The sequence below is a fragment of the Odocoileus virginianus genome, chromosome 22, assembly GCF_023699985.2.
Source record: "Odocoileus virginianus isolate 20LAN1187 ecotype Illinois chromosome 22, Ovbor_1.2, whole genome shotgun sequence".
Taxonomy (NCBI): domain Eukaryota; kingdom Metazoa; phylum Chordata; class Mammalia; order Artiodactyla; family Cervidae; genus Odocoileus; species Odocoileus virginianus.
Genome location: NC_069695.1, coordinates 4,355,681 through 4,377,434, shown reverse-complemented (window position 1 = coordinate 4,377,434; position 21,754 = coordinate 4,355,681). Strand labels below are relative to the sequence as shown.

At 42.1% G+C, this 21,754-nt stretch overlaps 1 long non-coding RNA gene across 3 annotated transcripts; it reads left to right on the top strand.

The window, feature by feature from the left end:
* The first annotated feature begins 128 nt into the window (after positions 1–128).
* Positions 129–21,498, top strand: LOC139030353 (uncharacterized). 3 transcript variants are annotated; one of them, XR_011482663.1, is made up of 4 exons: positions 129–251; positions 1,173–1,287; positions 18,507–18,667; positions 20,268–21,498. It is a non-coding gene; the product is annotated as an uncharacterized lncRNA (long non-coding RNA). The 3 variants fall into 3 exon arrangements; XR_011482662.1 differs by lacking the exon at positions 20,268–21,498 and having other exon boundaries at positions 18,507–19,185; XR_011482664.1 differs by lacking the exons at positions 18,507–18,667; positions 20,268–21,498 and adding an exon at positions 3,580–4,417.
* The last annotated feature ends 256 nt before the right edge of the window (positions 21,499–21,754 follow it).

The following is a 21,754-nucleotide window of genomic DNA, read 5'->3' as shown; positions in this document are numbered from 1 at the left end:
GCGCACGCTGGCGTTATTTCCGCTCCTTCCGTTTGGGCTCCCGCTGCCCAATCCTAAGGCGCGACTTATGGCCCCGCCCTAGACTGAGGACTCCCTCATTGGGGGGAGCGGCGCAGGCGCGGACGGCGAGTGGTCGCTTGCGCAGGCGCATATTGCGCCTCAAATTCACGTCTTTCTTCGCGATGCCGAGACCTGGGTTGTGTTTTTTTTTTCCCCCCAACTGAAGAGTTTCTTCGGGTTTTTACCGAGGGGTGAGAAAATAATCCTTCCCCCCTCCCCGGGGTTCTTGGCTGCTGCCTTAGGTCTTAAGTTCCCTCCGGAAATACTAAGAGTGTAGTTCTGTCTCACACTGGGGACAAACTGCCGCATTAGATAAAAGACATTGTGGCGACCCCGTGGACTGCAGCGCGCCAGGCCTCACTGTCCTTCACCGTCTCCAGCATGGACTTTAGGAACATGTGTTAACAATTTTCGGTACACTCGGGCTTTCTCTGGGTACACCTCATCCAGAAGATATGATGCACCTTTCACTTGTGCCTTAGAACATGGAACTTGTGCCTCAGGTGGTGCTCGGTTGCTAAGCCCTTTTCTGATTTCTTTGCGACCCCATGGACTGTGTAGCCTACAAGGCCTGTCCTCTGCTGTCTCGGAGTTTGTGCAAATTCATGTCCACCGAGTCAGTGAGCTGTCTAACCATGTCGTCCTCTGCCACCTGCTTCTTTTGCCCTGTCTTGCCCAGCATTAGGGTCTTTACCACTGAGTAAGCTCTTGGCATCAGGTGACCAGAGTTTTGGAACTTCAGCCTCAGCATCAACCCTTCCAGTGAATATTTAGGGTTGACTTCCTGGACAGAGGAGAGCCTGGTGGGCTACAGTCCATGGGGTCGCAAAGAGTCAGACACGACTGAGCGACTTCCACTCACTCAGTCCTTTAGGATGGGCTTCCCTGGGTGGCTCATATGGTAAAGAATCTACCTGCAATGTGGGAGACCCGGGTTCGATCCCTGGGTTGGGACGATCCCCTGGAGAAGGAAATGTGAACCCACTCCAGTATTCTTGCCTGGAGAATCCCATGGACAGAGGAGCCTGGCAGGCTACAGTCCATGGGGTCATAAAGAGTCAGACTCGACTGAGTGAGTAACATCTGGATTAACTGGTTTGATCTCCTTGCAGTCCAGGGTTCTCTCCATTCTTCTCCAGCATACCACTCTACTTTAGGAGCTCATAACCTGGTGATAGACGCAGTTACAGTAACAAGCTTGCAAAGGAAACAGTGGAAAGGGGCAAGGTAAGTTTGCTACTAGATGTAGCCCCCTGAACCGAATCTTGATAGAGAAGGGCATAGCCAGATACCAGGGTAGTCCACCCTAAGAAAGTTTCAATGCAAATGCATAGTTGATAATGCTGCTGCTAATAATAATAGCTAAGAGTTAACAAATTACGTGCCAGACAACATACAAGCTCTTTGAGTGTGTTAGCTCATTTAATCCACACAACCACCTTAATTTTCCAAAGTTCACACAGCTTATGTGAAGTCAAGACAGCATTCAACTTAAGGCAGTCAAACACCAGAACTTGTGTGCACGCTGTCGATTCAGTCCTGTGTGACTCTTTGCGATCCTGTGCACTGTAGCCTGCCAGGCTCCTCTGTCCATGAGGATTCTCCGGGCAAGAATACTGGAGTGGGTTGCCATGCCCTCCTCCAGGGGATCTTCTCAACCCAGTGATTGAACCCACGTCTCCTGTGGCTCCTGCATTGTAGGTGGATTCTTTACTGCCAAGCCACCAAAGAAGCTCCTAACACTAGTATGTTCTTTTAACTGTTAGGCTGGGTGACAAATCAAGTGGTTTACTGTTGATTGTAGCTGGGGTGATTAAATTGAAGAGTAAGATGAAGGTCAGATGATGACTAGCTAAGTAGTTTGTATTTTGACATGAAGGTAATGGAGTAGTCACTGCAGGACAATTTTGTGGTCACAAGTGTCTTTAGAAAAAGCCCAGAGGTAAAAGGAAGGAGGATGAAAGGCAGTGAAACCAGTTTAGGAGGTTACTGCAGGTAATCCAGGAACTGAGTTACAGGGGCAGCTGCAGTCGAATGATGTGTTTGAGAAACAATTAGATAAAAACAGATTTGAGTGACCAACTGAACCAATTTGATAAGATGACGAAGGAGTCTAGGATATTGCAAGTGTTTCAACCTTCTGGCTCTTTTTTAAAAAAATTATGTATATAGTTGCATCAGTTCTTAGTTACAGCACTATGGGATTTTCATCACATCCTGTGAGATCTTTTATTGCAGCACTTGGACGCTCTAGTTGTGACTCGAAGGCTTTAGTTGCTCTGGCATGTGGGATCGTGGCTCCCCAACCAGGGATCAAACCCACATCCCCCTGCATTGCAAGGTGAATTCTTAACCACTGGACCACCAGGGAGGTCCCTTTCGGTTCTTTTTTACTGAGTTAAGATGCCAATAGGATATCCTGGTGAGGTATCCATGAGATAGTAGGAAGAATGAGTCTGAAACTAGAGGAAGGAGTAAGCTATAGCTACAGAGTTGAGAGTCATCAGTTTGGCATATAACTGAAGTCCAAGAAATGTGAAAAGAGAAGCCTAAGGGTGCTGCAGAAACAGAAAATAATTTTCCCTAACTGAACACATCCAGAGCAGAGCCTTAATAACGATATTCCTTTCTCATGTGCTACCAGAACAGTGTGATGGCTTTAGACCCAAAGAGACAAAAGTTTCTGTAATAAACCCCGAGTACTTATTATTTTGTGGCCATAGACAAGTGGCTAACCTCTGTGAACTCCAGCTTTCTTGTCTATGAGAACTGAAGAATACCTACTTTCTAGGATTGAGAAAGTTTAATAGTAGATGATGTACATAAAGAACTAGAATATAAGGTGCTCAGTAAAAGATTTTAAAAACAGTAGTACGTTAGGGCTGCCATATCAAAATGCTACAAACTAGGTGCTTAACAGAAATTTATTTCACAGCTCTGAAATAAAGACTGGCAATCCAAGATCAAGGTGTCAGCCGGTTTGGTTTCTGCTCGGGCCTCTCTCCCTGGTTTGTGGAGAACACCTTCCCACCGTGTCCTCACGTGGCCTTTTGCTTGCGCACCCATGCTCACATACATAAGCATGTTCACTCCTGATGCCCCTTCCCCTTCTTCTGAGGACACCAGCTCTATTGGATTAGGGCCCACCCTCATTCCCTCATTTAACCTCAGTCACCTCCTTAAAAGTCCTGTCTCCAAATATGGTCCCACTGGGGATCAGGGCTTCCACCTGAGTTTGGAGGCACACAATTCAGTACATAACAGGGGAATTACTATTATTCTCAAGGTTCACCCTGGTTTTGCCCAAGAAGCAAATAGGAAGACTCTCAACTAAGGCAGTTTTGGTAAATATTAAGTGGCGGAGAGGATTTATGAAAACAAGGCCTAAGAAATCTACGGATTCCCAAGAGGCAAGATAAAAAGAGGGATTATAAAGGTTAAATCTGATAAACATGTTTTGTTGTTTGTTTTCCATCTGTTTCTCCATGCCAACTCTCAACTGTTCTTCACCCTGCTCAGTTCAAGGAAACTGACCCACAAGAACTGGATCAATAGGATTCTTTGTTGGAGCTTGTTGGAGATAAAGGGTAAAAGAGAGGAAGACCGGGTTATTCTCACAACTCCCATCCAGCTTTGTTGCCGCAGGCCACAGCTCCTGGACAGAGGCTCTTCATACCGTTGCCCTTCGGGAGTTCCTATAACTACTGTGTTCCATGGTCCCTTCAGGGCTGGAAGTACGAATCAGTGCCTGTTGGTAGAACTCCTAGCCACTGAGGCTGTCCTTGGAGAAACACACTGTGTAAGGGATCTTCACAATCAGGAGATGCAGGTCAGGTGATGGTTATCCCCACTGTACTGCTGACAAGCCTGCCTGTCAGGGCAGTACGTAACTCATTCCGTTACACAGTTAGGCACTGCTTAGCCCTGTCAGGGTCACAGTCAACATTATACTGAAACAGACTTTATATATGTCCATGGAAGCATTTAGCAGACACAATTACAAAGTGATGCCCTAAAGGGTGACTTTTTCTCATCTATATTTTCTAAATTTCTTTAATAATTATAAATAGTCTATGTAATAATAAAACAAGTGAGAGCACAGCAAGAAAAAAAAAATCCTACACAAGAGTTCTACAAAAAAGTTCCAGGTTTCTTCCTTGTCCAATTAGTAAGAACTAAGACAGAAATAATATTCACAGTTAATTGGTCTTCCGGTGTCATTTAACTAATAATGCATAATTTCATTAAGTAAAATAAGATTTTAGTGGATGGAATTTTCCCAAAAGATGATACTAATTTTCTTCTAAATTTGTATATGCCACCCTGAAAACCTTGTTTCCTAGAATTTTCATTAAAAAAAAAAAAAACCTACAGACCCAAAAACCTCTGCAAGAATGACTTGTGATTATTCTTCTCTTTCCATTCCTGAGATTAGCATATTCAGAAATCTCAAATATGCTGCATATAATGTGGGACACCCTGATTTGATTCCTGGGTGGGGAAGATCCGCTGGAGAAGGGATAGGGTACCCACTCCAATATTCTTGGGCTTCCTTTGTGGCTCAGCTGGTAAAGAATCCGCCTGTGATACGGGAGACCTGGGTTCAGTCCCTGGGTTTTGAAGATCCCCTGGAGGAGGAAAAGGCCACCCACTCCAGTACACCCAGTGTACTGGCTTAGAGAATTCCATGGACTGCATAGTCCATGGGGTCACAGAGAGTCGGACATGACTGAGTGGCTTTCGTTTCACAAACGACCCCTACCCGTTCTCTTACATGGTGATGGAAGATGCCACTATTGGAGGCAGTGGTTTCTGGGAGTCCCCACTTGAGAACTGCATTTGGCAGTGCGCGTGACCAGAGTCGGCCCTCCGCAGACAGCTGATCCAGCCTACAGTTACGTTTTGTTTGACGTTACCTCTGTGTGTGTGTGTGCTGATGATATGGTGATGTTTGGGATCTTCTATTACACATTTTGTTTTCCCTGGTATTTCTCTTTCTCCATTTTTCTTGGCCATGCCACATGGCTTGTGGGATCTTAGTTCCCTAACCAGGGATTGAACCCAGGTGCTGGCAGTGAAAGCACCTAGTCCTACCCACTGGATCATCAGGGAATTCCCTCCCTGATAATTTCTAATTGCCTTGTATCCTCACACTATTTACCTTTATTGTAGTGTTGTTGTTTTTTAACTTTGCATCATACTGAACATTCTACAATTAAACCTTGAGCACTGTCAGGGTAGGGGGTGCCAACCCTCCCTGCAATGGGAAATCTGAGTAAAACTTTATAGTCAGTCCTTCATATGCATAGTTCTGAATCTGTGGATTCAGACAATCATAGTACATATTTAGTGAAAGAAATCTGCATATAAGTGGACCCTAGCAGTTCAAAACTACGTTGTTCGAGAGTCCATTGTATTTTGTGTCTCGCTTTTTTTTTATTGGTTATCTCCTTCCTGGAGCCTTTTATCCTCATGTTAGTCTAGATTGATTGCCTTCTGTTACATGCTACGTGACTGTCATCTGGGATTTCCCTTCACTGATCGTTTGTGTAAGCACTGCGAGTCCCTAAATCCACTGATTTCCTTTTCTATGATACTGCTCTTTGGGGTATTTACTTGGGAGTAGAATTGTTGGATCATATGGTAATTCTTGGGCTTCCCAGGTGGCAAGGTGGTAAAGAATTGGCCTGCCATTGCAGGAGACGCGAGAGATGCGGGTTTGATCCGTAGATGGGGAAGATGCCCTGAAGTAGGACACAGCAACCCACTCCAGTATTCTTGCCTGGAAAATTCCATGAACAGAGCAGCCTGGCAGGCTCCCGTCCATGGGATCACAGAGAGCTGGACCTGACTGAGCACCTGAGCACTCAGCATGGTAGTTCTAGGTTAAGCTTTTTAAGGTATGGCCAAGTGGCACCATATTACAGTCCCACCTGCAATGCTTAAGAGTTCCAGGTTTCTACGTCCTTGCTGGCACTTTTCCTTTTCCTTTTTTGGGGGAGGGGGCAGTAGATGGCCATCCTACTGTGAAGTGGTATCTTATTGTAGTTTTGATGTGCGTTTCCCTAAAGACTGAGGGCGTTGAGCATCTTTTCATGGGCTTTGTGGTCATTTGTGTGTTTTCTTTGGAGAAATATCTATGCAGTTACTTTGCTCATTTTTGAATTGATTTTGGGGGGGATTGTAGGATATATATATATACATATATAAATATATATAATATGTATAGTGGCTATTAATTCCTATCATATATATGATTTGCAAATGTTTTCTCCCATCTTATAGGTTGTCTTTTCACTTTCTTGATAGTGTTCTTTGGTGACAGCAGTCTTTAATTTTGATAAACTTTAATTTGCCTATTATTTCTTTCGTTACCTGTGCTTTTGGTGGCATATACAAGAAATCTTTGCAAATCCTGCATGATAAAGATCCTTTATGTTCTCATTAGGAATTTTATCATTTTAGCTCTTATGTTGAGTTCTTTGATCCACCATCCACCATTTTTGAGGTGATCTTCAATTTGATTCTAATCATTTCAAAGCATTCTGGTATAAAAGGTACAATTTTGCAGTTTAATACATATTTGAATATTTGTTGGGTAGGCATTATGCAATAACTGTATGATCTCTGATCTTCATTTATCTTTAAATTTAGTCCTTTTGTAAATCCAGCTTTAGAAAAGCAGGGGTAAGAATTTAATGAAGAAGAACTTTTATTCTGCCAAAAAAATTCCCATAAATTCCTCTGAGATATAATATATTTTGTTAAATAACTAAATTTTTATTAGCAGAAATCCAGGGATACAAAATTATTGATGAATAGATAAACTATATAACATCCTCATTAACTTATCAAAATTATACATACCTCAATATTCTACATACAAATAACTCTTGCTTAATAGTTCATTGTTAGCTTGTACCAGTAGAGAACTTAACAAAGCAAATTGCTTATTGAAAATACTTTCAGGTGAGAAACTTTGCTTTATTTTTAAAACTTTGAGGACAAATTATGTAATTTATATTGGCAATGATTAACTAGAAAGGAAATCCTGCTTTATAATTTCTGAACCCTTTCTAGTTGGAAGCCATTTAATTTGAAAACTGAAAACATTTCCCATAGTTGTCCCTAGGTGGTGCAATATCTTTTCAATCTAAGGGGTGTGATCTCCCCTTTTATAGCAAATCCTATTGACCAGATAGACAGCTTGTTCCACTGAATTCTTTAGTGTTGGAAATCAGGCATTGTCTTGGAGGAGAGAGTTTCCCAGGATGTCTTTCAGTGATCTGCCACTGTCATAAATTTCCTCCTCCGTGAACATACTGGAGAAACTTGCTGACAATTCTGAGTCAGTTTTGGGTGCTTCCCAGAAATGCAAAGTAGTTTTTTCTTCTGGGGAGCTTATATCTGAGGTCCAGAAGTCACTAAGCTATCTAGAGTTGCTATTAAGAAAGCCAGATATTTAGACACATATTTCCATCACCTCAGCCTCTGAAATAAAAAACCCACAGTTTAATGTTTAGGAAGAGTATGCTGGGGGTTGGTATGAACTCTTTGGAACTGAAAAATTAAACAGAAGTACACATAACTATGTTTTCACTTAGTTACTTAACTATGTTTTCACTTAGTTACTTATATGGAGAGTTATTTTTTCTGTGGTAGAGTAGTAGGTATTGTCTGGCTAGAATATACAAATAGAGAAAAGAAATCAAGGTTTTTCACTGTATTCAAAGCCTTTTCTCTGGCATGTCCTCGAACACACACACACACACACACACACACACACACACCCCAAACATATGCATCCTCAGTTAGTCCATTCTTGAATAGCAATACCTGCATACTCTGAGTGCATCTGAGAACCAAGCACTGAAGGCATTCAATAAAAACAAAACATACGTTAGTGGCTTTCATACAATAAGGAAGTGGTTATTTAAGGTTAAAAACAACAATTTCTCACCAAAATTCAGAATATTAGAAGCAGAAGGAAGTAGGAGGATCAAATGCTAGGCATCGTATAAATTTACCTGTAAATATTTCAGCCTGCACATCTAGAAGATAAGGCTTCCTTTAAAACTTATAACCAAAACACCATTGTCACACCTGAAGCGTTAACAATTCTTCCTTACTGTCATCAAATATCCACTTGGTGTTAAAATTCCCGATTTTTCTCCTAGTTAGTAACTTACTTGAATTAGTATCAAAATCAGGTATATTCCTTGCATTGCTCGATGTGTCTGTTTCTTCTCTCTCTCCTATTGCAACTTTATTTAGGGATTTCAGTGGTTACAACTTTGTGCTTCCAATGAGAGGGTCTGATCCCTGGTCAGGGAACTAAGATCCCAAATGCCTCGTGGTGCATAGCCAAGAAAATTTAAAACAGCACAAAACTTTATTTAATCTTTACTTCTTTTTTCCAACTTTTTTATCAGAAAATATTCAAATGGAGAGAAAAATTGTAGAAGCAGGAGCAGGAGGAAGAGGGACAGGAAGGCGAGAAGAGGGATATCCCTTCTTGCTAGTCATTGATCAGGGGACTCCCCAAGAAGAGTGTGCTCTTGACTAACTTCAGCTTGCTCAAGCATTCTACAGGAGCTGCCCCAGGGACAGGTGAGCTCAGGTGGAAAGCTGAAGAGACCCTGGAGAAGCTAATTGCACAAGCAGTGAGCAAACCCTTCTCCATGGGGCTGGGGAGTGGATTTTTCTGGAAAGGGAATCTGGCACTACTTGTAGCACACAGATCCTCTTAATCACACAGGTTTGAGGAGCAACCCTTCCTGGGCTCTGATGGTCCCCTAATCCTGACAGGAGACAGAAGAGGGAGGCTGGCAGGACAAACCTCAGCCCCCGTGGCTGCAGCTGGTGACAGAGCTACACGTGGCATTCACTACTTTCCCCCTCAGATCCGAGTTTCCCCCTGATGACTTCAACGAGGGGCCCCCAAATCCTCACTTGAGAGGAGCCTGAGCACCCCCAAATCTCATCACCTTCCCTCTTTCCAATTCAGAAGGCATGGGTTGGGAGCACATAGAGATGTTTCTGGAAAAAGACATCCAGTTACTTGGAAAGAAGTGGCTAGATTCAGTGGAAGTCATGAGATGTGGGGGTGGGGGGGGAAGTATCCCCAGTTGACTTTGTCATGTGAGGAAGTGCAAAGGGAAACTCTTAAAGGGTCTACAATTGCATGAAACCACGCAAAGAGTGCTTAACCCACTAAGCTGCGACAGGATGATGAGTGTGTCTCCAGGTGCCCACGTGAAGACCCAAACGTGACGTGACTTCTAGGGCAATGGGTCCATTAAGGAAAGGACAGAATTAGCAAAGTGCTAGGCACTGTGGGGAACACCAAACCACAGATTTACAACTAGATGAGGAAGAAAAGAACAGCCTACATGAAACAGTTCGAAAATGACAGTAGTAATGAGGACAGTGCTAGACCGCTGGGCAGCGCTTGACCATCTATCTCTATTTTCTGAAAATCTTTAATTTGGAGAAATAAGTCTTTTTGCTTTTTGGAGAATTTGGAACTTAGGAAGTCCAGGAAGTATTGGTGCGCTATAGGGGAATAGCTACTAAATTCTAAAGACAGATGATACTTGAGTTTTTTTTTGTTTGTTTTGATCCCTATAAGCAGTTAAAATGTAACGTTGAAATTCCTGACCCTTACCCCATGAGTTCCATGTATAATTCCAGTGACAACTATGTATTTTTGGTCAAAACCTCAACAACAATGACAACTTCCTTGTTTCATTGTCTTTCTTTCCCATCTAATTCACATGATGTATTGCTGCTACCTTAATACTTGTGGCTGAAACACCCTACAGTGAGCCCAATGACTCATGTTCTGTATAATCCTCTCTTTGCCCAGTGACTCATGCTCTGTATAATCCTCTCTCTTTCAGTGCAGATGAGACCTGTGACTTGCTTCTAAACAAATAGAATATGGCAAAGGTGATGGACTGTAACTTTCCTGATATAGATCTATATCTATATCATCTGTATCTACAGGTACATGACTTTGTCCTTCTTGTGCTCAGTAGAGAGATGCTCTTTGCTGACTTTGAAGAAGTAGGCTGCCATGTTGGGAGACAGTCTAGGCAGCAGGGAACTGTCTGTAGGACCTGAGGAACGGGATTCTTAGCCATATGAGTGCTGAGTACTCAGTCGCTCAGTTGTGTCTGACTTTGCAATCCCATGGACTACAGCCCCCCAGGCTCCTCTGTTCATGGAATTCTCCAGGCAAGAATACTGGAGTAGGTTCCATTTCCTCCTCCAGGGGATCTTCCAGTCCCAGGGATCAAATCCACATCTCCTGAGTCTCCTGCATTGGCAGGTGGATTCTTTACCACTGTGCCACCTGGGAAGCCCTAGCCACAAGGAAATGAATGAGCCTGAGTGGGCTTGGAATCAGATTCTCTCCTAGTCAAGCCTTCAGATGAGAATGCAGTCTGCCTGACACCTTAATAACAGTCCTGTGAGATCATGAGCAGAGGACCCAGTTCATCTGTGCCTAAACTCCATTCCCATGGAAACTGTGAGGCAATAAATGCATGTCATTATAAGTCACTAAATCTACAGTAATTTTTAATACAATGATAAAAACAAATGGCATAGTGTATTGATCAAAAATTTTCCATGACCGACTTCCCTGGTGGTCTAGCAGGTAAGACTCCGTAACTCCCAATGCAGAGGGCATGGGTTCAATCCCTGGTCAGGGAACTAGATCCCACATGCCACAACTAAAAGATCCTGCCTACTGCAAGGAAGATTGAGGATCTCCTGTGCCACAGCGAAGATCCAGTGCAAATACATAAAAATATTTAAAAATTCAGTGGCTTTGTTGCCTTTAGAATAAAGTCCAGGGAATTCCTTGGTTGTCCACTGGTTAGGACTCTAGTCTTCCATGGCAGGAGGTCTGGGTTTGATCCCTGGTCAAGGAACTACAATCCCACAAGTTCTGCAGTGTGGTGAAAAAACAATAGGATAAAGTCCAAAAAGCTTCTGAGGACAGTCAAGGCTTCCTGTTATCTGAATTCACTTGACTTTTCCCCAAGTTATTTTTCTATTACTGGGTCTAGCCCCACTCATAAAGACTATATCAAACTAAGAGAGAGTCTTTCAACAAAGACTGCCTGTTGAAGGAGCCCCTTGTGGGGCAGAAATAACTGAGTCCTTATGTCATAGTTTCTCTTGTCCTCTGAATTAAACTTCCTGTTTATTACATATATATATATTCATGTCTTACATTTCAGTACCAGCAACAAAGTTGTTTCCCTTTCCAAGTTTTTCTTACTCTAAATCCTGCCTATTTTTGTAGATCTCCATAAAATCAAATGTGATTATCCGGCATCACCCCAACCCAGAAGTAATTCATCTCTTTCTCCACTACTCCATATGGTGTGTAATTCTCACATTCCACTATTTTACAGCCATATATCTTGATGGACATGTGTCATTCAATTTAGTTCCTCATCACCCAAACACTTTTTAGGGAAAACTCTAGTTTGTGAGTCTTCATGGGAAGCAGAGACTGCCTTCTTCTATAGAAATTAAACCTGCCAAATTCTTGCTTCCTCACTTTGCTTTTCAGTTAAGGTTCAATAAATATATATTGCAGCAAAAATTTTTATTATTTAAGTCTTTAAAGATTTTTATGGAGAAGGCAATGGCAACCCATGCCAGTACTCTTGCCTGGAAAATCCAATGGACGGAGGAGCCCGGTAGGCTGCAGTCCGTGGGGTTGCTAAGAATCAAACACGACTAAGTGACTTCACTTTCACTTTTCACTTTCATGCATTAGAGAAGGAAATGGCAACCCACTCCAGTGTTATTGCCTGGGGAATCCCAGGGACGGCGGAGAGTGGTGGGCTCCCATCTATGGGGTCGCACAGAGTCGGACATGACTGAAGCGACTTAGCACCAGCAGCAGCAAGACTTTTATATAATTCCTCCAGGGTTATGGTTAGGATTTAGTTGAGTTCAGTTCAGTCGCTCAGTTGTGTCCAACTCTGCAGCCCCATGGACTGCAGCACACCAGGCCTCCTTGTTCATCACCAACTCCCAGAGTTTATCCAAACTCATGTCCATTGAGTCAGTGATGCCATCCAACCATCTCATCCTCTGTCATCCCCTTCTCCTCCCACCTTCAATCTTTCCCAGCATCAGGGTCTTTTCAAATGAGTCAGATCTTCGCATCAGGTGGCCAAAGTATTGGAGTTTAAGCTTCAACATCAGTCCTTCCAATGAACACCCAGGACTGATATCCTTTAGGATGGACTGGCTGGATCTCCTTGCAGTCCAAGGGACTCTCAAGAGTCTTCTCCAACACCACAGTTCAAAAGCATCAATTATTTGGCATTCAGCTTTCTTTATAGTCCAACTCTCATATCCACACACGACTATTGGAAAAACCATAGCCTTGACTAGACGGACCTTTGTTGGCAAAGTAATGTCTCTGCTTTTTAATATGCTCTCTAGGTTGATCATAGCTTTTCTTCCAAGGAGCAAGGGTCTTTTAATTTCATGGCTGCAGTCACCATCTTCAGTGATTTTGGAGCCTCCAAAAATAAAGTCAGCCACTGTTTCCCCATCTATTAGCCATGAAGTGATGGGACCAGATGCCATGATCTTAGTTTTCTGAATGTTGAGCTTTAAACCAACGTTTTCACTCTCCTTTTTCATGTTCATCAAGATGCTCTTTAGTTCTTCACTTCCTGCCATCAGGGTGGTGTCATCTGCATATCTGAGGTTATTGATATTTCTCCCAGCAATCTTGATTCCAGCTTGTGCTTCATCCAGCCCAGCATTTCTCAGGATGTACTCTGCATATAAGTTAAATAAGCAGGGTGACAATATACAGCCTTGACGTACTCCTTTCCCTATTTGGAACCAGTCTGTTGTTCCATGTCCAGTTCTAACTGTTGCTTCCTGACCTGTATACAGATTTCTCAAGAGGCAGGTCAAGTGGTCTGGTATTCCCATCTCTTTCAGAATTTTCCACAGTTTGTTGTGATCCACACAGTCAAGGGCTTTGGCATAGTCAATAAAGCAGAAATAGATATTTTTCTGGAACTCTCTTGCTTTTTCGATGATCCATTGGGTGTTGGCAATTTGATCTCTGGGCCTCTGTCTTTTCTAAAACCAGCTTGAACATCTGGAAGTTCATGGTTCGTGTATTGTTGAAGCCTGGCTTGGAGAATTTTGAGCATTACTTTAGTAGTGTGAGATGAGTGCAATTGTTTGAGCATTCTTTGGCATTACCTTTCTTTGTGATTGAAATGAAAACTGACCTTTTCCAGTCCTGTGGAAAATGGTTAGGATTAGGGTATAGTATTGGGGGTTTCCCAGTTGGCTCAGTGGTAAAGAATTCACCTGCCAAAGCAAGAGACTCAGGTTTGATCCCTGGGTTGGGAAGATCCCCTGGAGGAGGAGATGGAAACCCACTCCAGTATTCTTGCCTGGAAAATTCTATGGACAAAGGACCCTGGTGGGTTACAGTCCATGGGATCACAAAGAGTTAGATAGGACTGAGGTCAGCACATATATATTAGAATGCTGAAGGCAAAAATCTTAATTTATAGGAAGATTATATGTGTAGAATATATGTATGTGTGTGTATCAAAGTGTGAATTTTTCTGAACTCAACACTTGAAAATTTATTTTAGTCCTGTGGTTTACACACATATACAGACATTGGCAATAAATTTTGTAAACTGGTTGGAGAGGGGCCAGAATGTTAAAAGTTGGAAAGTTTCTCATTAATGTTCCAATTAACCTTTGTATTAATATTTCAAGTAATATTAGTTTATTTGAAACATAGTAAGTGTACAATTAATGTTTGTTGAATAAAAGGGTCAACTTTGTCTAGGAAAGATAACTTACAGATTTCCTTTACAAATCAAAGAAGCTTTCATGCAGCCTAACATTATCTTTGGTAACACTGTGTCCTTCCTTTATTTCCAAAAAGTCTTTACAGAGGGTAAAGGGGATTATGGACTTATGGCTTAAATGTATTCATCATCACAACAGAGAGTAAGTGTATTTAACCCGGCTGGCTGAGGAATTAATTTCTTCTATTTAACATCATTTTTCTGCTCTTTCCTCTTCTCCGATGTGATTGCCGGGCTGTTAGTCAAAGGTAGAAAAAAATCATAGAAGTCCAGTTTGCAGTATAAGACAATTTCAGAATTATTGATTTTCAAGTGTTCTATTGACTTTCTGGGTCAGCATTGTGATTTAGTTTTTCTCACTATGGTAGAAGCAGAGCTGGTCTCTACAAATCAACAGAAACAGCAGCTTGGAAGCAGCACCTGAGACCTCAAGGATGCTAAATGGCCTAGTGAAGGAGAGCGGGGCATGCCATCAGGGCACTGATGGGTCTGTAATGTGTCTGTGGGAAGAGCATGTCTAAGATGGGGGAGGAGAGGGAGAAGTTTGCCACAGCAGCTGTAAACAAAATGAACAAAGAGTCTCCCTCATTACCCAGTTCTCAAAAGGGTTAAGTTGCAACTCACTGCAGCTGCCCACAAACAGCGTGCACTGAGGGGAATTCAGGATGAAGAACAGGATGACGTATTCTTGTTTTGAATATATGGCCCCAAAGCAGTTAAATGCATATTTAAGGAAGAAATTCAGTGATGCCAGATTCTTGCATAGAAAAGCACTAAAATAATTATTTGAGATTATCTGAGTGTGTGTGTGTGTGTGTGATTAGCAGTAATCTTTTTACTAAGATATATGTTTAACTCCAAGTATTTCTGAGCCAAAAAATTCATACAGGCTCCTTCCCTGCATCCCTACTTCTTTGCAGCAGTCCCCTCAGAGTTACTTACATGCTGTTTCCTGGACTATAGTTCCCAGTAAGGTCCACGAATAAAACTCAACTCACAGCTTCTACATTGTTTTCCTTCCGGTCAACAGTTTTGGTGACCACAGAGGGTCCCACAGCTGACTTCTCTCCTTTGTCTAAATTCTGCAAGGATCCAAACACTTGCTACCAGCCAGGCCCCTTGTCCCTGTCCATCCCCTAAATGAGCCCAGATGATTCGCTAAGTTTCTCCTAGTCTTGAATTTTCTGTCTTGGATTTATTATGTGGTGTATAGACGCCACACTATGAACTAGTAGAGTTTCCCTGAACTTAAGGTAATTCAGGAAGGAAGTACCTTGAATTCTAAGTTGAAAGATGCTGGGAAGACTTTACTCAGTTGAAAGATACTGGAAAGGTTTGGATTGGGTGATTAGGTAGGAAACGGTCCTGTTCTTTTCCTTGAATGGGTTGCTTTCATAGAAGTTTGTTGGAATAAAAGTGAACATACCATAGGTGAGCTTTCAGTTCTGAAGATAAGGGGCAGGATTCCTCCTGGCAGCTTCACAGCTCTGTCGGGCAACCGAGAAACTTGCGCGAGTGTAAGAGGCAAGTCCTCCCGTAGTACAGCAGCCCCCGGTGACACTCATTTATTAAAGAAACTGGCTTGTCTGGGACTTCCTACTGGCCCAGTGGTTGAGAACCTGCCTGCCAGTGCAGGGGACATGGGTTCAGTCCCTGATCCAGGAAGGTTCCACGTGCCGCGGAGCAACTGAGCCCGAGCGACCACCACCATGGAGCCCGGAGTCCGCGCTGAGACAAGAGGAGCCACTGCAATGAGCAGCCCTGCTCGCCGCAACCAGAGAAAAGCCGGTGTAGCAACGAAGGCCCGGCACAGCCAGGAATAACTTAAAACATTGTTTAAAAAAAGAATGTGTTTTTAAAGGGGAGAAGAGACCTCTTTCAATTCAAACTGCTAGAAAGGCTCCCTCCCACAGTCTGATTCACAGCCTCCTTCAGATTCTGTCAAAGAATTGTTCAGTCAGTGTCTTGTCTGACTCTTGTGAATACAAATCTCAAAAGTCTTTTCTGCAAATAGTAAAAAGCCTTAGTCGTTTGAGTGGATAAACTTAACTTATTCCACTTTTTGTTATAAACTGCTGCTGCTGCAAAGTTGCTTCAGTCGTGTCCAACCCTGTGCGACCCCATAGACGGCAGCCCACCAGGCTCCGCCGTCCCTGGGATTCTCCAGGCAAGAACACTGCAGTGGGTTGCCATCTCCTTCTCCAATGCATGAGAGTGAAAAGTGAAAGTGAAGCCCATCAGTTGTGTCTGACTCTTAGAGACCCCATGGACTGCAGCCCACCAGACTCCTCCGTCCATGGGATTTTCCAGGCAAGAGTACTGGAGTGGGGTGCCATTGCCTTCTCCCTGTTATAAACTAGTAAGATTTATATTGTAATACATGTTTCCTGATTGAGTTTTAAAATGAAGCTGTGAGACCTCTGGTTGTATCTGTTTATCTGTCTATGTGTACATTATACATGTGTCTCTACCTCCAGGTGGTATTATCAAAATCAATTGGTTAAATAGTTCTATTTAATTCACTTAAAAGTAAGTCCTCATAAATTAAATATTTATAAATGTTACAGTAACTAACCCAAATGAATTTCAAGTTTATGTGATCTGGGAGATATTCAATATTAAATTAATATACAGTATTAAAGTTTAAGTTCATTGGTTTAATTAAAACAGACATATCTTCTATTGAACCTAGGTTTACTAAAAAGTTATCAAATATTATCTCTGTTATGAAATTTATTAGCAAGAAGAATAGCTTGGGATGATGGCTAACGTGGTCTAATGTCTCATGACGGATTTCATGTATAATCTAAACATAATTGTTGGGAACAAGTAAATAAATATAAATGGGGTAAGAGCTTTTAGGAGAACTCTTTGAAAGTAATTCTGTTTTATGGTGGTGTGCAGAGGGAATGTTGCCTGCCACTGCAGTAAGTAAAGAATGTTGCCTGCCGTTGCAGTAAACAAAGAATGTCACCTGCCACTGCAGTAAACAAGAGTCAAGTCATCAGCCCCTGTAGCCCCCTCAATTTGGGCTGGGGGCAGCCCAAATGGTGCACCTTGAGGGGGATTCAGGGTAGAGAAAAGCAAGCAGCATTATTTGCTCTGGATACTGGCCCTCGGCAGTTAAGATGTGTATCTAAAGAATAATTTCAATGAGCCCAGTCTCTCGCACCTTCCCATAGATGGAAAAGCACTGGAACCTTTACCTGCAGGTGCCTCTAGTGTGTGATTAGCGGTCATTTGGGATGTTTGACTACCCCCTTTTTTTCCCCCAAGCAAAAAACTCTTGTATCCTGGCTCTTCCCTTCCTTCTTTGGAGCAGTTTCTCAGTTATTGGAGCGGTTTTTCCCTGGGTTATAGTCGTCAATGAGGTCCCCAAATAAAATTTAACTTGAAACTTTTAGATTGCTTTTTTCTTCAGTCAACTCTATGTCTACTTAAAAATGGTAACTGAGCAACTTGAAACTTTAAAGTTTTGCTAAGTTAAATGATAGAAATGTATTAAATATATAGATGATTGCCAAGTAAAAAAGATATTGAAACATTAATTACTGAACAGAGGCTTCCTTTTACAGAGAAACTATAGATATTCAGGACTATTATGGGGATGCATGGATAAATTTTCTATAAAAATTTTTTAGAAATCACAAATAGTATTTGTAAGTTGGCCTATTTATAGAGTGCTAATGTGAAAAGAATTCATAATTGCTTACTTAATTTTCACTACAAAGGAAGGTTTTTAAAGGTTAAGAACTCTATTATGTGTAATCAATTAAAGAAGGAAAACATTTTCAGAGGCAAGGAAAAATATAAAGAATGGAAATGCATTTTATTAAAAGAAAAGAAAGTGATTTTTGTCTTAAATCTGATTATTTCTAAATGGGTTGGAAAGGAACAGACAAATAAGAATATAAACAATTTGTGAGAAAAAAGGAATCTTTATAAAGGAATTTTTTGTGGGGTCAGGATTGTCTAAGAGTAGAATAAATTTAATTATGTAAATAAATTTTAATGTTAAAGATAAGGTGGTGCAAAACTAGAAATTTATTTTCTTTCTTTGTTAAGAGGAAATTTTTTTGATATATTGATCTGCTTTTTGATAACAGAAAAAATTTTCTTTCCTTTTAAGTGGTCTGTTAACTTTCTGTAAGGGTTCCCCTGGTGGCTCAGTGATAAAGAATCTGCCTGCCAATGCAGGAGACATTGGTTTGATCCCTGGGTTGGGACAATACCCTGGAAAAGGAAATAGCAACCCACTCCAGTATTCTTGCCTGGGGAGTCCCATGGACAGAGGAGCCTGGTGGGCTACAGTCCATTGGGTCGCAAGAGTCAGACAGAACTGAGCGCACACACAAACACAGAACTTTCTGTATTTTGCCTTGAAAATCTTCTGTTGTCACTTTGGTTAACTGAGTAAGTGTTGTTCACAGTGACCTATGATTCTACTTGACAAAGTGTTTTAAAACCTTTCTGGTATCTTTGACAAGTTTCCCCAATCAAGTTCTAAATGAAATTTTAAAAAAATATACACTTTCATCCATGTATTTACTGCACCAGGCCCCAGCCGCACGAGAAATGGAATCTTTCCTGCCACATCTGTAAACAGGATGTCACCATCATCAGCGACTGCGGCCCTCCACTGTGAGCTGGTGAGCCCTCAGAGGACTCAGCAAGAACACCTGTGATCTAGCAGCCATGGACTACAGCTGCTCCCCATGGTAAGCCTTGAGGAAAGGAAGCTCAGAATGCGAAAAACACAAGATCCTGGCCCCAGATAGCCGAGGTGCAATGGAAGAAATGATTTCAGTAAGCCTGGACTTCTGCATCTTCCCATACACAGAAAAGCGCTAAATTTCTTAATTTGAGATATCTTGTTTTCTTGAATTAACAATAATCTTTTTAAAAAAAATTATTTACTTTTTATTTTTGGCTGCGCTGGGTCTTTGTTGCTTTGCACATGCTTTGTCTAGTTGTGGTGAGTGGGGGTTCTATTCGCTGTGGAGCATTGCAGAGCGGGGCTCTAGCCTGTGTGGGCTTCAGAGGTTGCGGCACATAGGCTCAACAGAGCAATAACATTTTGATGTTCAGACTACCTGCCCGTTGTTGCAAAACCTCTATGTAACTTGGTCCTCTCCTCACCTCCTCAGAGCAGTCCTCTCAGGGTTACTTGAGATGCTGCCTCCTGGACTTTAGTCCTAAAAATTTCCACGGAATAAAACTGAACTCTCAACTTTCAGGGTGCATGTACTTTTCAGTGGGCACTCGGGATCTTCAGTTGCAGCACGCGAACTCCTAGTTGTGGCGTGTGGAATCCAGTTCCCTGACCAGGGATTGAACTCAGGCCCCCAGCCACTGGACCACCAAGGAAGTCCCCTAAGTGAATTTCTTTTGATCTCTAGCAAACTTTGGGATGCTTCAGAGGGCTTCTGAAACATCTCAAAGAGAGACACTAAACTAATGAGGCTTATGTAGTATGTTAAACAACATGGGAAACACTGTCACTGATGATAAACCTTCTTAGGTTATATGTGTGGGTATATATTACTATATGAAATTACTAAAATTTGGATATACCCTAGTATATTATCAATCATAATTCTCTTATCTTAATATACTGTGTGTCACAGACGTAACCAAATTTCCTTGTCAGCTGTAATTAGATCTTTAACCATCCCATTTTCAGTCTTTTGTCATTTATATCAACAGTTGTTAGTTTACTCTGATGCTTTTATAAAACTGAAGATCTTCAGAAAGATCTTATAAAAAGGACCTTTTGACAATATAGGCTTCTGATATCTTTCACTTTAAATTTATTTTTGGCTGTGCTGAGGTTCATTGCTGCACCGGCTTTTCTCTGGCTGCAGCAAGCAGGGGCTACTCTTCACTGGGATGCATGGGCCTCGCATTGCAGTGGCTTCTCTTGTGAAGAACAGGCTCCAGGGCACGTGGGCTGCAGTAGCTGCAGCTCCCGGGCACCAGAGCACAGGCTCAGTAGTGTGGCGCATGGGCTTAATTGCCCTGTAGCATGGACTGGATCTGGGATAGAACCCATGTCTCCTGCGCTGGCGGATGGATTTTCTACCACGGAGCCAGCCACCAGGGAAGCCCGGTTTCTGGTAACTTCCAGATCATGCTACTGAACTGAGTAGGAAATACCAAAACTCAAATGGAAAACCTAATGGCCTCGTAAAACTACTAACAAAACAATCTAAATCAACAAGAATCAATTTCATGGGGCTGAATGACCTGATAAATAAAATGTATAACTTTATGACTTTTTCTCTTAAATATTAATGGCTTTTACTATTTGTTTTCCAGAGAAGAGTAAACCTTTCCTTTTACAGTAACTACGACAAGAAGCAAGTAGATAAAGCGTACCTTTGGAGATGAAGATAAGACATTTATTTTTTCCTCTCTACAGAATCTCTCCAGAATTTGCCTTTTACAGCAGGCTCCCCTCTGGACTTGTTGGCTTATTATGATCCTGGTTACAACTAGTTACACTAATCAGCGTTGTAAAATTTTTTTTGTTATTTTCAGACTGTTTACGGTTTATGTCTCTTGCTGCTATACTGTGACTTTATTAATGCTATTAGCTATATTACTTATGGGCTTTCCAGATGATGCTGGTGGTAAAGAATCCACCCCTTGATGTAAGAGATGCAATCTCTTACTCAATCTCTGGGTTGGGAAGATCCCCTGGAGGAGAGCATAGCAACCCATCCAGTATTGTTGCCTGGAGAATCCCATGGACAGAGGAGCCTGGTGGGCTACAGTCCATAGCATCGCAGAGTTGGAAACGAGTGAAGCAACTTAGCACAGCATATTAGTACTAAATATGCCTGTCTTTTATAAGATTATTGCTCTTTACATTACTTGATGTATAACAAAACTAATGATGGATAATTGTCTTGAAGTAATTGATCACATATATAGCTCTATACAAAATTACTTATAATAGTACAACTCCAGATATAGGAAAAAGCAACAGGAGACAAATAATTCCTGAATCATAATAGACTAGTAAAACACATAATCCAGAGAAGTTTAGGTTATTAACAGGACCTAATTCAGATATAGGGCTTCCCAGATGGCTCAGTGGTAAAGAATCCACCTGCAATGCAAGAGACCTGGGTTCAACCCGGGGATTGGTAAGATCCCTTGAAGAAAGAAATGGAAACCCTCTCCCTAATTCTTGCCTGGGGAATCCTAAGGACAGAGGGGCAGGGCAGACTGCAGTCCATGGGGTCGCTTAGCGGCTAAACAACAACAAACCAGACATAGCATTTGAAAGGCCTTTCAACAAAATCCTTGCCTGACCCAGGAATGAGCATTCCTAGCACTATGGGACAAACTGATCATAAAATGCCTCCTCAGATGGTCAAACCTATGACCCAAAGGAGGAAAGGAAGATGTAAACAGAAAGAAGAGACTTGCTCATCACCCAATTATACTAAGGGTTAAGCTGCAACCCACTACCCTGAGGGGAATTCAGGGTGGAGAAAAATAGGAGGGAGCATTCTGTGTTTCGGATATATGTGTTCTGGCTCCTAAATAATAAATATGCATAGTCAAGGAAGGATTTCAGTGACCCAGTGCAAGAGAATTTTTGCATCTTCCCACATGGAGAAAGGGCTCTCCTGGTGGCTCAGATGGTAAAGAATCTGCCTGCAGTGCGGGAGACCGGAGTTCGATCCCTGGGTCAGCAAGATCCCCTGGAGGAGGGCATGACAACCCACTCCAGTATTCTTGCCTGGAGAATCCCATGGACGAGGAGCCTGGCAGGCTACACAGTCCATGTGGAC